A 16,628-nucleotide genomic window follows, 5' to 3' on the forward strand; every position below is an offset into this window, starting at 1 on the left:
AGGCTCCATGGAGGAGCCAGGAGCTGGGTGTTCTGGGGACATGCCAGAGAACCGAGGGAGTCCCTGCCTTCTAGGGCTGACGGGATCTGCGTGGAAGAAAGAGCCACAAAGCATTTACCAAGTACCTGGGTAATAGGAAACCATTAATCTAGTCCACCCGGGTCAGCCCTGAAGCAAATACTAGAATCAGGCCAAGGACTGACCTGATTTTACACCTGTGGGAACACCTACCCTCGGCGCAGTTAATGTCTGGTGACACATTTCGGGGAGCTGTAGGACACATTGGGCCTTGGCACTGGCTCTTCAGGCAAGTGGCGGCCCTTCGCCAAGCCTCACTTTCTTCATCTGTAAAGTGAGGGAATGCATTTCGCCCTCCGGGGTAATCTGTGTCAAGAGCCTAGTGATATGCCTGGTGTAGAGTGAGGGCCCCAAGTTGACATTGGGATTTATTACCGGGACCCTCGAAGGATGAAATGGAATCTAACATAGGTAAAGTACCTGATATGGTGCTTGGACCTCAGTACACCAGGCCCCCTGCCTTCCCCCCCTTTTCCCAGCACCCCGTTTCTAGCCCTGCTCCCCAGCTCACCCCCACCCCCCGCATCCTCAGCCTCACACCCCACGTGCCTGGCCTCGTGTGTCCCAGCGGATAGAAGGCAGCAACCTCTGGCATTGACCCTGCCTGGGGAGGGTTCACCTTCATAGGACACTCTGGAGGCTAAATGGCCTTCCTGCCCCAAAGACACGAACGGCTAGTCCCTGACCTCAGAGGTGGGCAGAAGGGCTTCCTGCGCCCTCGGATCCACAAAACGTTGTACAGATAGAGCAAGAGATCTCATCCAGAGATGATTTGGGTGCCTCCTCCCCCATCTCCAGGGGACATCTGGCAATGTTTGGACACATTTCTGTTGTCACAAAGGGAGAAGTGTTACTAGCATTTATTTAGTGAGTAGAGGCCAAGGATTCTGCTAAACATCCTACAATGCATAGGACAGTCCGCCTGCAATAAATAATTTTCTGGACCAAAATGCCCAGGGTAGGAAACCCTGAGATAGACAGTAAGAGGGAGCTCACCTGTAAGCATAGAAATTCCTCTAGGAGCCAATACTGAGTGACGTGGGGTAGAAGGCAAGAGGACTGAGCACAAAGAAGGATCATTTCTGCCAGGAAAAGGGCTGGGGGTGGCCAGGAGAGGCAGTGATGGGTACGAGATAATGGGGCTGAATCTTGAGTGTTACAGGCTGTCCAGACAGAGAAGGCTTGGGGCACGGGGTGGGGAGGGTCCCCATTTCCAGCTTGGGCAAATGTCATCAGTTCCTCGGGAAGTTAATGGCAATGACTGTGCCCAGTCACCCAGACCCCTGGTTGAGACATGGAAGCTGCTTGTCTGGGTGACTGGCTTCCCTGGGTGTCAGTGTTCTGGCTTGGGGGCCTTGTGGACACAGCCAGAAGTACTCGGGTGGGACTGTGCTCATGTGTGCTTTGGTTGTTTTAAAAAATCCACTAGAGGGCATATCAATGCTAAGATCTTCTGGCAGGTTGGACAAATGACATTTTGTGTGAGCTTAGCCTGCAAAGGCTCCTGGTCCTGGCTGGTGAGGGGAGCGAGGAGCGGCCGGGTGACAGAAGATGGGGTTATTGATTCCTGTCCCTCCCTACACCCCCCTACTCCTGCCAGGCGATGACAGGAAGGCGATTTGTGAATTCATGGAGACAGCCAGCCATGACCCTCCCGCTGATGACAGACCCTGTTCGGGAAGTTCAGCTGGGAGGACAGGATGGCAGGGGCAGATTCCGGGGACGGAATCCGACAATGGTGTGACCCCCTGGGAAAGGAGCTCCTGCCCCTCCCCCTCTCCTTCCCCAGAAGCCCACTTGCTCCTGTGGCCTGGCCTGGTGTGGTCAGGCAGCCTTCCCCCGCTTGACCAAGCAGAGCAGAGTCCGGCTACGGAGGCTCTAGAGGTCTCCAAAGGTTCTAAGTGTAGGGGCCAAGAACTCTTCTGAAAACCCTCATTTTGCATGACCGACCTACCCCCCAGCCTTCTTTTGTGTGCCTACCAGCCTACAGAGGCTGGGCAGAAAGATCCAGAGAAGGGGGTGACTGACCCAGAGGCAGGCCAGGGTGTAGGTGAAGGGAATCATGCCGTTTTGTTGTCTACCTTGATGTCAGGAGGGGTTGTCACGGGGGTGGCGGGGTGGGGGGGGTGGCGAGTGGTATGGGGAGAGGGAGGGGCAGTGAGCATCTGCCTTCACGAGAAGGAATCATGGTGATTCTGGGGCTCAGGCAAGAGAAACCAATACCCCTCTGAAGGCAATAGATCTGGACTGAGTCAGGAACAAAATTTGCAATTTTTAGTTTGGTTGATAGGGAATTTGAAGGAACATTTGCCCTCGGGATCTGTATTCAGAAGAAGTAAGGTCTTTCCTTTTTCCTGCTGACACTGCCCAGAGGCATGTAAACATTGGATCATATATTTGTGAAGAGACCTGGGTCCAAAGCCCAGCTCAGCCACTAAATTGCTCTGTGACCTTGGGCAAGTCACTTCCCCTCTCTGAGCTTCAGTTTTCCCATCAATGTATCTCAAAGGGTTAACTGAGATAATGCATGAACTTGACCATCCCAGGACATAGTTTAAAATAAGCACCTGGTAAATGTTCATTCGCTCCCGTTAGCAATCTTGAATCTATACAGAGGTCACTTGGTCATCAGGAAAAAGGTAAGAGACCAAACCAGGCTCAAGGATGAGAGCAGAACCAGGAACAAGCAACCAGCAAGATTGCCTTGGTGCCTAATAATAGCACTAGGACTACTATTAGTACAGGTGGTGGTAAGTGTGTACTGAAAATCCACTCTTTTACATATTTTATTTCCTTGAATCCTTGACAACTCACAAATGATGTGAACGAGTCTCATAGAGTTTCAACAACTTTCCCGAAGTCACACAGGTGGGGATTTTAACGTGTGTGAGTCTAAAAATCTCCCAGATCTGTTTAAAATGATAAGCGACTACTGCTCTGTGCTGTGCTGAAACATATTGGAGCCTGAGGCAAATGGAAAAATCAGAAATACTGATTTTGTCTTTAACTGAAATTTTGATATTCTGGTCCTCATGAATTTTTTAAAAAGATTTATTTATTTATTTTAGAGAGACAGAGAGAGAGCACTCATGTGAGCATGAGGAGAGGCAGAGGGAGAAAGAGAGAGAGAATTTCAAGCAGACTCCCCGCTGAGTGCAGAGCTTGAGGCGGGGCTCGATCCCAAAACCCCAAGATCATGACCTGAGCTGAAATCAAGAGTTGGCCCCTTACCCAACTGAGCCATCCAGATGCCCCTGCTCCTCATGAATTTTTTGCATTGATCTTGATTTTTGAAAATATTGCATTCAATCCTATTTAGCTTGATTTCGGAGTGTTTTGGTGCTCCCAAGGGGAGATCTCACTCTCCTCCACTGGTCCCATACCACTGCCGTTCCACTTCAACGCCTCTGGGTGATATGACCTGGGCACTGTGTCTCTCACAGGTGCAGTGCAGAGCTCGTGGTTCCTGCTCACTAAAAGAAATAAAAAGCCCTTCTGTCGGTATTGAAAGAGGTCTTCTCCGGGTGGGTCCAGGACCTACCAGGGAAATCTGTTTGTGGATGGAGAGGTTCATCCTCTGCAATCAGGCACTTGCAGGAAGTGACCTCAGAACAAGTAAATATTGCATGTTTACTAACAAAAACGCTTCCATATATAAGTCACCCATACTCACCAGATAAAAAGTGAAGAAATGAAAGAAGCTTATGTGGTATTTATGTGAATATAAGTTGGTATGGTTTTGCAGAGCAATTTGACAGTGTCTATTAAAACTGAAAATATGTGTACCCTTTGACCCAGGGAGTCCCCTTCCAGGTATCAATCCTAGACAAACACTAGCCTCTGTGCACAGAGGGGCATTTCAGGCATGTTCATGATAGCTGCAAAATACTGTGTATATCCATCAATAGGGGAGTGATGATAAAAGTTATGGTGCCTTCATACTCTGGAAAGCAACAGTGAAAAGGCATTAGGTTGGTCCTACATGTTGAAAAATACTAAAAGTCAAAAGTGGGAAAAGCCAAAAATTAAAACAAAAACAAAACAAGACAGAACAATACCTGCTGTTTGGCCCATCTGTATTTTAAGACCAAAAATATACCAAAGACCCAAAGCAAAATTGTGTTCCTTTGTATGTATGTATGTAAATGCAAAGAACAATCTGGAAGGGTACCAAAGGATGGTTCAGTGTGTTACTCTGGTTAAGTAGAGTATGATCAATGAGGAGTTTCTTTCTTTCTTTCTCTCTTGCCTTCTTGCTTTCAGATTTTATTTATTTATTTGAGAGAGAGAGAGAGAGCAAGCATAAGCAGGGGGAGGGACAGAAGGAGAGGAAAAGAGAGAAAATCTCAAGCGAACGCCCCACTGAGAGCAGAGCTGGACATGGGGCTAGATCTTAGGACCTTGAGATCTTGACCTGAGCTGAAGTCAGATGCTTAACTGACTGAGCCAGGCACCCCTGAGAAGGAATTTCAAGAGACTTTCTCTTTGACTTTTTGGTTTGATTAAGAAAAACATGGATATAAAACAAGATGGTAATATTCATCTATTTTATCTTTTTAAAATATTTTTTAAAAATTATGAGCTTCAGTTTTCCCATCAATGAATCTCAAAGGATTAACTGAGATAATGCATGAACTTGACCATCCCAGAACATAGTTCAAAATAAGTACCTGGTGGATAGATGTTCATTCCCTCCTGTTAACAATCTTGAGTCTATACAGAGGTCACTTGGTCATCAGGAGAAAGGTAAGAGACCAAACCAGGTAAGAGTGGTTTCAGGTTTACAACAAAATTAAGAAGAAGGTGCAATGACTTCCCGTATATTCCCTCCCCAAGCCCACACACAATCTCCCCCATTGTCAACACCATTGCTTTTTTTTTAAACTAAGGATGAACCTACATTGACACATCATGATCACCCACAGTGCATAGTTTACCTTAGGGTTCACTCTCGGTGTTGTGTTGTACATTCTAGAGGTTTGGACAGTGTATAATGACACATATCCATCATTATATCGAGTACAGAGTATTTTCACTGCCCTAAAAATCCTCTGTGCTCTGCCTATCCATCCCTTCTCTCTCCCCACTCCAAGCCGGGCAACCATTGATCTTTTTAATATCTCCATAGTTTTGCATTTTCCAGAATGTCCTATAGTTTGAATCACACAGTATGTAGCCTTCTCAGATTAGCTTCTCTCACTTAGTGATATGCATTTAAGATTCCTCAATGTCTGCATGGCTCAGTAGCTCATTTGTGTGTGTGTATGTGTGTGTGTGTGTGTGTGTGTGTGTTGAATAACATTCCTTTGTCTGATATACACATAGTTTATTTATCCCTTCACCTACAGAAGGACATCTTGGTTGCTTATATCTGTTTTTTAAAGGAAAAAATAGTATAATTTACGTTTTTGGAAGTTCTTTCTGGATGTGATAAGACAGACAGGGCGGAGAGGTACACCCCGTCTACTGTACAAAAACTCAAGCAGTCTGTGGTCATGTTGCTCCCTGGAAAACTCTGAAGGAGGTGACTGATTCTCTTTGCCCATCTCCGGGAGCAGTAAGTCTGTTCTCTCAGGAGGATCAGTCTCTTCTGAGATTTGGAGGCTGCAAATGATTCTGAGGAGGTGCCTCTAAGCCTATCACTAGCTTCACTCAGGAAGGGGCCACTCTAATAAAGCCCCCGATCTTTCCACTATGCCATGTGGCCTTTTAGAGAGATTATCCTCTGTGTGGTTATCTCCGAATTTTGGGCAACAAAGCTCAATGTTGGTAACAAGTAAAGCTCCAAAGCTCAGTGGCTTGACCCTATTGAGATTTATCTCTCACTTCCCCCCAACATCCCAGTGTGAGTAGAGTGAATCGTCAGGGTACCTTTCTTCCGGATAGTGATTCAGGGTCCAGGATGTTCTTGTCTTGTGGCTACACCATGACATTGCATGGCTTCTGTGATCACCACAACCTGGAAAGAGAAAGCTGGAGGGCCACACAGGGGCTTCGATCTCTAGGTTTCGAAATGCAAACATCACTTTCTCCCATATCCCACTGCTCAGAACCAGTCACATGGCTCCAAACTAACTGCAAGGGAATCTGGAAAAGGTGGGGGAGCTCATGGCTACTTAGTGAGAATTCAATGTCTCTGTAAGAAAGGAAGAAAATTAAAAAAAATATGTATGTGCCAGGCACTTCAGCAAACGTTATCTCTGTAAAAGTAGCCAACATAGGAGGCTGTTCAGTAGCTCATAGATTCCTTGAGGGCAGGGATCCCCTTGTTAATTTTTCCCTGCATCCCAGTCCTGTTGAATAAAACAACAGCAGACCTTTGCAGATGCAGCTACTTAATGTTAGCCAAATTGAGCTACTATCCTTACTCAAAATCTTTTTGTGTAACTTCTCACTGGAAATTTCCTATTCAGCCAGTTCACAAATTGCAGAAGGAGATCAGTTGCATTTCTTCTCTTTTCTTTTTGGTTCCCTGCACCTTCAAGTTAGATCTTTGAAAAGACTTCAATGTAAGACAAGCTGGTGATATTGGTTAAGACAAAGTGAGCAAAGGCACAGATAAATAGTATGAAGGAAGAATGGGGCATCACTGTAGATATACAGAGATATAAAAATAGTAAGAAAACATTCACTTACTTTATCTTATTACATTTCTTTGAAGTCTCACCTGTTTCATTTGTTTTAAAAAAACAAAAATCCATTACCTAGCTTGAGTGATCTCATTCTCTACCAGACTTGACCTGTGGCTATTTCTTTAAAAAAAGTTAATTTTATCATCAAAAGAAGATATGTTGAGTTTAAAAGAGATATATTGCAGGCTCTGAAGATAGTCTCCAAAGAAGTATGGGAACCAGATGATTTGGGTGTCATTGGTACATGGTCTCCTTAGGGTCCAAGTTTGAAAGATGACCCTGCTCTTGGAGGCTTAAGGACCCATAGATTTATTTTTAAAAAATGACTTGTCCTTGTTAACCTTTGATTACACATCCAACAACCTTGGATTGAACTCATTCCACTTCCTAGTCTGGTAACGTAGATTTGTAGGAGGTGGAAACCAGAAGGACTTCAGATCCAAGAAGGGATGGTTCTGGTTCTGAAGAAATCAATTGGAAGTGCCCCTGCTCCAAAGAGGAGGCAATCAGGGTGGAATCTGAGCCCTAATGGATGTGGGCTGTCTTCCTTTAGAGACGTCCTTCTTATGACAACAGATCATCAGGCCTTCTTGCCTCTCTCTGGTTCAGGCCCTCCTTCCCTCACAGCCTCGTGGATGTGACAATCCCCCCACCCCCAGCCACGGTCCTGTCCCCATTCCATCCTCAGACCCCCCTACCAGATTAATCTTCCTAAAAATCCTCTCTGGTCATGCCATGTTTGGAGGAAGAACCATTGGAAGCTCTTTGTTGCCCCCAAATTCAAGTTCAAAAGCCTCAGCTTAGCTTTCAAAGCCTGCTATAACAGCCCCATCCTGCTAGGCCAATTTTATTTTCTCCTGCTGTCTGACACACAGCCTCTTCTCCAAGCTTGCTTGTCCCCTCCACATCCTATAAACATGCCATCCTTATTTTATTGTCCCTGTGCATTTGTTCATATTATTCCTCGAGCCTGGAATGCTGCCTCTGGTCCACGTCATAGGAATACTTGACTTTGTGCAGTGAAGGGATTCCTGTTTGTCATTTGAAGTGTATGTGCGTGCGTGTGAAAAGCGAATCCTGCTTCCATTGTGCTGAATGTTACGGCTTCAGAAGTTCATCTTGATTTGGGAGGGGCGGTGGGCCCATCCTTCGTTTTGTATTTTTCTGTCTCTTAGTTGCTGCCAATCTATAAGCCAACACTTAAATCCATCAAGGAAATTCCTTTAATAAAAGCATCATCTGATAGAAAATGAGGAAGTACTCTTGCATTTTAAACATTTATTGTTAAGCCTTGGATTATTGCAAACATTTCTTCAAATGGGGCCTGCTTGTATGTGTCAAATAACTCCTTCCCAATTTGGGATTCCAGAGTAATACATACCAAAAGCATGGTTAGGGTTCATGTCAGCACACCCTCAGAGAATTTCTCTTCTCAGTTAACTCTTACCGTGCAGGCTTAGGCTTCAGAAAACTCGTATATCTGGTGTATATCAGGGGGCTGGCAAGGTGAGGTTACTAGAGTGTTTTGTCTCGTCTTGACAGGAAAAGCTTACATGACTAGACATTTTGGAACTGAATACTCATCTCTTGGCTATTGATAAAAAAGGTCACTTTGTCCTCCTAAGACATTGTGCTGGATGTGGCAAAGGAGAGCAGTCTGGTGGGAGGGGATGGTCTAACTTGATGTGTGGATGATTCTTGGGGCCAGTTTGGGGGGGTGCCCGTGATACTCAGGCTTCTGACTTGGTTCTCTGGGAACAAGTTCCAGAATCTTCTGGGGATGGGAGCTGAGAGAAGAAGGAAGGAAGAAAGAGTGGTTCACTCTCCACGGTAGCAGGGGCCTCAAGATCATTCTTGTTTTGTGACGTAGCATAAAATGTAAGGCTGGAAGGGCTACACCTTCTCACTAACTCCAGTGAAAAGAGAGAGTATGATAAACTGCATTTTCCAAAAATGGTTGCATCTCCCATTCCACGTGCTTGTCTTGCAATGGGACCAATGCTTCTCCCATCAAGAGGGCTAGGATGTGTTCCCTCCTCTTAAACCTGGGAGGGTTGTGACCATAGCAGATGTCATGGTATGTGACTTTCAAGGCTTGGTTCTTTGGGAAGGCTCACTTTTGGAAGCCAGCCTCCATGGTGTGAGGAAGTGCAAGCAGCCACATGGAGAGGCTGTGCGGGGAGGTGTTTCTGCTGACAGTCACTGCTGACGTCCCAGCCTATGGCTGGCCGGCATCAAGGTCAAGTATCAGACACGTGAATGAGTGAGCCTCAAGATGGTTGCAGCGCCTGCCTGCATGTCAGCTTCAGCAGGAATCTTCCCAGCCAGGGCTCTAGACATCATGGAGCAGCTGACTCTGCTCATTTTGAATTTCTGATTGGGAGAATCCACGGGTATAATAAAACCACTGAGTTTTAAAAATATCGCTAAGCTTGGTTAGGCAGCAGTGATAACTGGAATAGAGACCTACTTCTCTGAGGTGGATAGAAAGGATTCGGGGGGTAATGTGGGGCACTCCAAGGAATGAGACCAACAGTTTCGATGATGTCTGGATTCTCTGAGCTCCCCAAATCATCTAGGTCCTACCTTATGACCTGGAAACCTAGAGGTCCTTTGGGAATAAAAGAAAATGAAAGCAATTTGTGAGAGTTCTGTGACCCTAACCTCTTGGTCTCGGGAGGGCAGTTGGGTGAGGCTGCAGTCTCGCTTATCTCCCTCAAGACCAAGAGCCACGGAGAGTGTCCTGGCTTTGCGACCCTAGGCTATTCCAGGCTGGAAATATTGTGCAACCCAGTTGCCTCTATTCTATTTAGGGCAGAAACAGACAGGCCTGCAGGGCCCTTTCCTTATTGCTAAGATAGCCAGGGGAGTAAAACCTTGCTAACTATGTAAAACTTTAGTTGGCATTTGTGACTCTCTCTGGAAAATTCTAAGTGGCTCATACAGTGAGAGAAAAGAAAGTGGCCTTAACCCACTCGTGGTGCTGATATGCCTCTGGGCACTTCCCTCTCTAGGAAGGATGGAGGGTTATGCAGAATTAGCTTGGGTGCACCTCGCAGAAGCCAGGGCACTTTGTCTCCACTGACCATCCCCCCCTTTAGCTCTCCTCCTCCATCATTTCCAAATGTATCACTTGAAGTGGAGCAGGGCAAGTGTTATGACATGAAACTCCCCCAAATAAGATGTCACTGCTCTTAGAAGTTTGGGGAAAAGTGCACCTGTCTTCAAGAGTCAGCTCAGGTACCACTTCTGAATGGAGAGAAACCCATTGTCAGCATTTGATGTGTATCTTCTAAAAACATTCTCCCTGTTTCTTTCTTCCTCCCTCCCACCACCTTTCATAACTGCAATGATAGGGAACATGCAATTTTGTGTTCTGCTTTTGATTTTTCTTTTTTTTTTGCTTACCATGATTTCAGATGCACTTTCCTGGTTGTGACGTAATTTCAAACCTTAGTAATGATAATAAAAATAACAGTAACAACTCCATTCATTGTGCGTCCTGCTGGGCGCTAAACATGGTGCCTGGGGCTCTACATACAGTCTCTCTTCTAATCTTTCCAACTGGCCAAGTGGTTGCATCAGCTCTGTGTTACAGATTGAGAAACTGAGGCTCAGGGAGCTTAAGCAGTTTGTCAGCAGTAACCAGCTGAGAGAGACCAGATTGGTTCCTCCGATTTCAATATCCATATTCCTGCTTTTTCCTCCCCCCCCCTTTTTTTTGCCATGCTGCTTCCCATCATTTGAAGTGACCTCACCCTACTTACTCTTTTGTCATAATTTGCTTCACCATTCTGCTATTTTGGGTCATTTAACATATTTGCTAATTTTGGGTATTATAAACAATGAGGCAATGAACATCACTGTGCTAACAGACTTTCCCACTATTTTTGGATTATCACCTTGGAATAGAGTCCCAGAAGTGGAATTACTGGGTTAAAGGGTAGGACTGTGTTTATGGCTTTTGATACTTATTGCCAAATTGCTTTCCCGGAGGACTGTGTTTAGCGTAACCAGCTCACTTTATAGGCCCAGGGGAGTTACCTCGCTCCTCCAGGCTGTCAGGTTGCCCTGTAGCCACTAGAGGGCGGGAAAGGCTATTGCTCAAGTGACAAGAGCCTGGCCCCCTCTAAGAAATCCCCCAAATTTGCTTGAGGAGCATTCAGAGTTGCCTGGGAGGGAGGGAGGGGGTTGCTTAATTAGTTAAAATCTCAATGCCTTAAGGGACTGGCTCTCTTGGCTTGGCATTGAAGGCGGGACGGTTTGTGATATGGACTCAAGAGAGAGCAGTAAACAGCACCAGAGACCCAGGATTTGAGGTTGGCCACGTCACCTCCTGCTCAGGAATCTTGGGTGACTGACCCTTCCCTGCATATCTCTGTCTGGGGACTTTGACCCCCAGATCTCAGTGTCAGTCAGACTGGTAGCAGCTCTGAGGTCCTCCAGTGGAGACAGTGTGTCTTGCTCGTCCTTGTCACGTCCGCAACAGGCAGCACTTAATAAGAGCGCAGTACACAGTGGCTGAATGAATAGATGAGACGAGAAATCAAGAGTGGGCATGGGGAAGTCGGTACAGAGTATGGCTCTGGATCCCAGTCCCCACAGATGGTTTATTGACTCCAAGATGTTGAAGATGGACAGATACTTAGGGGACATCTTGTCCACATCCCTCGGGAAAAAACAGAGCCCTGAGCAGTTATAGCTATGATAAGGCCTCTGCGTCCATGTGTTGTTCATTTAACCAACACTGACTGTACATCCTTAGTGTGCTGGGCTCTGCACCTGGCATGAGAGATGATGGTGAGAAGTCCCTGCCTTCAAGGAGCTTATAGTTTGTGCAGGGAGATGCAATGCCTATATAAGGACCACCAAGCAAAGAGTGGGCCCTCTGCGCAGGAAGCTAAGGAAGGCAAATAAAGTTGGGAAAACTGGCTTACCTCAGCTGTTCCTAGACAAGCACTTCTTAAAATATACAATTTCTTGGAATATTAATTCAACTGGAGATTTAATGTATGTTAACCAAAAAATTATTTGATAGTTAATATTAGTCAGTTACAGCTACATTAATGCTGAGTAACAAACTACCCAAAACTCAAGCATTAACAATAATGCTTTTTATGAGTTCTTTATTTTGTTCGCAGGCCCATGGGGTAACTGGGGAGCCTCTGCTCCACAAGCCTTTGATTCTTCTGGGATCAGAAGGTGACTCAGGGCATGGTCTTCTCTTGGAGATGGAAGGATAAGAGAGCAAGCTTACCTCCGGAAGTGTATTTTGAGCCTTTTCTTGCATCATGGCCACTAACATCCCATTGGCCAGACCAACTTACATGGCCAAGCTCATGAGTCAAGGAAATGTATACCACCTCTAGTGGCCAGAATTGCAAAGTCACAGTAAAGAGTACGGATATGAAGAGGGGTAGAATTGAGAACACGATGCAATCTACCACAGTGGTCCTATTCATTTAGGAAACCCTGGTGGATCTGGTTTCTTCACTGCAGGACTTCTCGGAGGCTTTATAGATGATTCAATCTAAAGCCTTCACTTTAGAAGAAGAGAACTTAAGCCCAGAGAGAAACATAACTTGACCAGGATTTATAGCTACTTGGTAGCCTGCAGTGAGACCACGGACCTTGTGACCAGCAACGGTCCCTAACCCTCTACTGCGAGTGTGCCCCGGCCACACTGAGCTAGGCAGAGCAGAGGAGGCAGCTGAGCAGCTGCACATAGAGGAGGCTGCAACAGTGTTCGAGGGACCCTCTGCAACACGACGCTGAGTGGGGTGGGGAAGCCACAACGACGCTGAGTGGGGTGGGGAAGCCACAGTCAGACCCAGCCTTGAGGAAAACCGTCAAGTGGACAAAGTTAAGGGCACATACCGCGGAGCCAGGTTGTCTGTCTGGGTAATCCTGGGCAGGTTATCTAGCAGCCTTTCTATGCTTCACTCATAACATAGAGGAGGTAGACATGCTTACCTCATAGGTTTGTTGAGTTAATAATTGCAAAGTGTTTAGAACGGGACCAGGAATGCAGTAAGCACTCAGCAGAGGTGTGATACCCCTACTCCTCCTCCTAACTATTTAGCCTATCTCCTCTGCCATGTCTTTCCCTATTCCTGGGTTTTCCCATGCTACTAGCTCCCTTCCCAATACCCCATTTTTTAAAACTTTTCAATAGATTTAGCACTCATCCAAATGAATTTCATTTAATTTTAGATCATTTTACACTAGAAGTGACCAAGTGTCTCCCTCCTCTTAACTGCATAGAAATGGAAACCCAGGGAAACATGAGCTCAGACAGAATGCTACATGCTTTACACACTGGAACTATATATAAATTTCAATCATCTACATATATACATTTTTACAGGTAGACATAGAAGCAAATGCACAAAACAAGATCTAGAAGGACTGATAGCACAGGATCAAAAGTTACCCTTGGAGTGGGGAGTGAATGAAAAGTGCTTCTGATTCTATTGAAATGCATATACATCCAATTCCCCATTCTTGTTATTAGTTACAGCTAGTTCCCACTAAGATGCAACAAGGTAACAAGGGTTATCTAATATTAAGAAGGGGAACACTGGAAAAGTTCAGCCTCTGGAGGAGTGGCAGGGAGTGGAGTCACATTTGGGAAATGGGAGTATTGTTTGCTACCATATCGAATCTCACTTTCTGGTTGACCATCTGTCTTTTCAGATATTTGGGTGGAAATGGGTTAAGTCTGACCAGGATGAGTAATTCACCTAAGTCTGTGGTTCTTCACCCTGGGTGCAGATTAGAATCACCAGGGAAGATTTAAACAGCAACAACAAGAACCCGGATGCTTGACCTCACCCAAGACCAATTCAGTCTGAATCTCTGGGGGGAGGCCCGGGGATCGGCGTGATTTTAAAGCTCCACGGGAGATTCTAACATGCATCTAGATTTGACAGCCACTGGCCTATGGCCTTGGATGGGCCCGCTGACACTTGGATTCAGACGCAGAGTGTCTGTATCCTAGCCCTGCCATTCATTAGCAGGGTCACGTTCAGCAAAGAACTTCATCTCTCCGAGCCCCAGTTTCTTTCCCTATAAAATGGGAATAATAATTGCTACCTTGCTGCGATTTTATAAGAAACCAGTGAAAACCTATGGAATGAACCTTGTGTCCGTAGCTGGCCTGCAGAATGGACCCTTTAAGTAGTTGTCAGTTAAATGGACGGCAGTCAGTAAGCGCAGTGCTGGAGAGCAGGGCCGTCTGCCCTCCTTGCGTGGGGTTCTGACTTCTACGTTCTCAGACCTAAGTCCTTGGCAAGAAGAAGGTCTGAGACCTGAGGGGAGGCTTGCTCCAGGAATACTCCGTCTATTTACTGATCAAAAGCACCCGGTCTGGCGCAGAGCGAGGGCCAAAACCCAGTCCTTCTTTCGATTGCCAAGTCTTGTGCCCACAGGGCTGTGCCAGGCTCGGAGGAACCGGCTCTTCCAATCAATCTCCCCAGAGGGGGTGTCTTATTCTAAGTCACATGGCATTGCTGTTTGGGCCAGCTGTGGCCCTGCCCACCCCCCCCCCCTTAGGCTGGGGACAAAGATGCCAGGAGGAGCTCATGCTGTCTGCCCTGCCAACTTGCCACTTTAGCCCTGACCACAGCTGCCAACAGCCCGACTGGGCAGAAGGCAGGGATGCAGCGAGCAAGGAATGGGTAGCTGTTTTGAGCAAAGGTGTCAGGCAATGTCTAAGTGGTGGTCTGGTAGGTTGCTTTAGGAGGCAAGAGGCCTGGATTCCAGCTTGGTTCATGCTTAGTGTGTAACAGCAGCCACACTTTCGTTCTGAGAAGGCAGATTTCTCTGGTCTCAGAGTCTGCCACTCAGGGGTAGATGGCCAGAAAACTAGCATCGGGATAGGCACTAAGTCATTACCTCAGCAGTTAAAAAACCTTTTCTTTTTTTCTTTTTTTTTTTAAGATTTTATTTATTTATTTGAGAGAGAGAGTGAGCACGAGAGGGGGGAGCAGGAGAGGGAGAAGCAGACTCCCCGCCGAGCAGGGAGCCCGATGCGGCACTCGATCCAGGGACTCCAGGATCATGACCTGAGCCGAAGGCAGTCGCTTAACCAACTGAGCCACCCAGGCGCCCCAATAAACCTTTTCTTAAGAACCGCTGCCCGCACCACTTTGTCCCTCTGTCTTCTGCTTAGCACCACCAGTCTAGGACATTCTGCAGGTTTGACCCTTTGTAGTTTGTGTTAAGGAAACAATAGGTTACTTGAAATGTATTCAGAGATATTGACATGTCCCACGGGGAGGTGTGCCTCCGATGAGGAGCCTGGGCTGACTCGTGAACTCTCGGGACCAGTGGGAGTTAGGTGTTGTCCTGCCCCTTCTTCAGATGAAAAAGCCAAGGCTCAGAAACACGAGTTAGTAACATCCAGAGGAGGCAGCAGCTAGATTTCAGGGAGGCCTTTTGAATCCAACCTGTAATCTTCCCATATTTATAGAAAAAAAAATTAGTGTTAACAAATTAGTTTTAAAAACATAAAGAATAAGGACGCCTAGGTGGCTCAGTGGGTTAAGCATCTGCCTTCGGCTCAGCTCACGATCCCAGGGTCCTGGGATCGAGTCCCACATCGGGCTCCCTGCTCCTCGGGACGCTTGCTTCGCTTCTCCCTCTCCCACACCCCCTGCTTGTGTTCCCCCTCTCGCTGTGTCTCTCTCTGTCAAATAAATAAATAAAATCTTAAAAAAGACATGAAAAATAGAATCTGAATTTTGAAAGTGAAGTTTTCTCTTAGGAGTGGGTGCAAATGGAGATTCGAGAGCAGAGAGTCAAAATACGTTTCTTAGAAGCCATGCCGACAATGCCTTTCTGTGTGAGTGGAATGGGTACCTGCCTCACTAAATTGTCTATGGAGAGAAAGATGTAACAATGCTGTGTAAACCAAGGGGCCATGCAAGTGTTTGTGAGAGTTCATCATTAAGCTGGGGAAGCCCTTGGGTGAGTAATTGGCCACGAGAACCGCCCGCATTTGCAAGCAGAATGTTGCATGTGTGCACATACCTGATTTTCTCCAGGGAGAGAGCACAGAGCTTTCATTAGATTCTTAAAGGTGTGTGTGACTCAAAAATGATTAAAAACCACTACTCCAGCCCAACCCTTTATGTCATTTGCTGGTGAGAAGAACTAAGTAATAATTTCAGAGTCTGAAGCGCTACCTATACTCTCTGCAAGTATCTTTCCATGTCACAGCAACCCGGGGAAGAGGTATAAGAAAATTGACCAGGGAAAGGAAGATTAAGTAAAAATCCCCTTTTCCCAGTGGCCATGGGCCTTGGAATTCACCCTGGAGTCAGTTCACATAGCCAGCTGGAGAGAGAGAGAGAGAGAGAGAGGCTGAGGCTTCTTCCCAGGAAGGCTTTGCTGCTCGAGCAGATGGCAGACACTCCATCCTTTTCAAAGTGATGAAGTGAGATTGCTCAGACAAATGCTTTCAAAGTCTTGAACCTGTGAGGTTTTGCTCCGAGTTCAGGAAATAACAGGATATAAATCTGCCTGAATCATCTTGGCTCACGCAAATTCAGTGCCGGGCCACGGTGGCTCTGGCAACATCGTGTTCTTTTTTGTGTAATGACTTTTGATGCTGTGGATTTGGGTGGATTAGGCCATTTAGGGGAAAGAGGGGAATATTAATATACAAAATTGTTAAATGTCAAATAAAATCCCTTAATAATATGTGTGTTTAAGATGAGTATACAGGCACTTTGAAAACACTTCTAGCACCAGCTCAAACATTTAAGAAATCCATTTTGCAAGTTCAAACAAATAATCCTCCACCAATTATGCTGTACCTGTGCGAGTCTGCTGGGTAATTCTGCACAGTCTCAGCTAGGAGTGAAGGCCATTCCTTTATTGCTGTCGGTAACATCGGCACACCTGATTCTTCAT

This window comes from Neomonachus schauinslandi, chromosome 15 (genome assembly GCF_002201575.2).
Source record: "Neomonachus schauinslandi chromosome 15, ASM220157v2, whole genome shotgun sequence".
NCBI classification, from domain to species: Eukaryota; Metazoa; Chordata; class Mammalia; order Carnivora; family Phocidae; genus Neomonachus; species Neomonachus schauinslandi.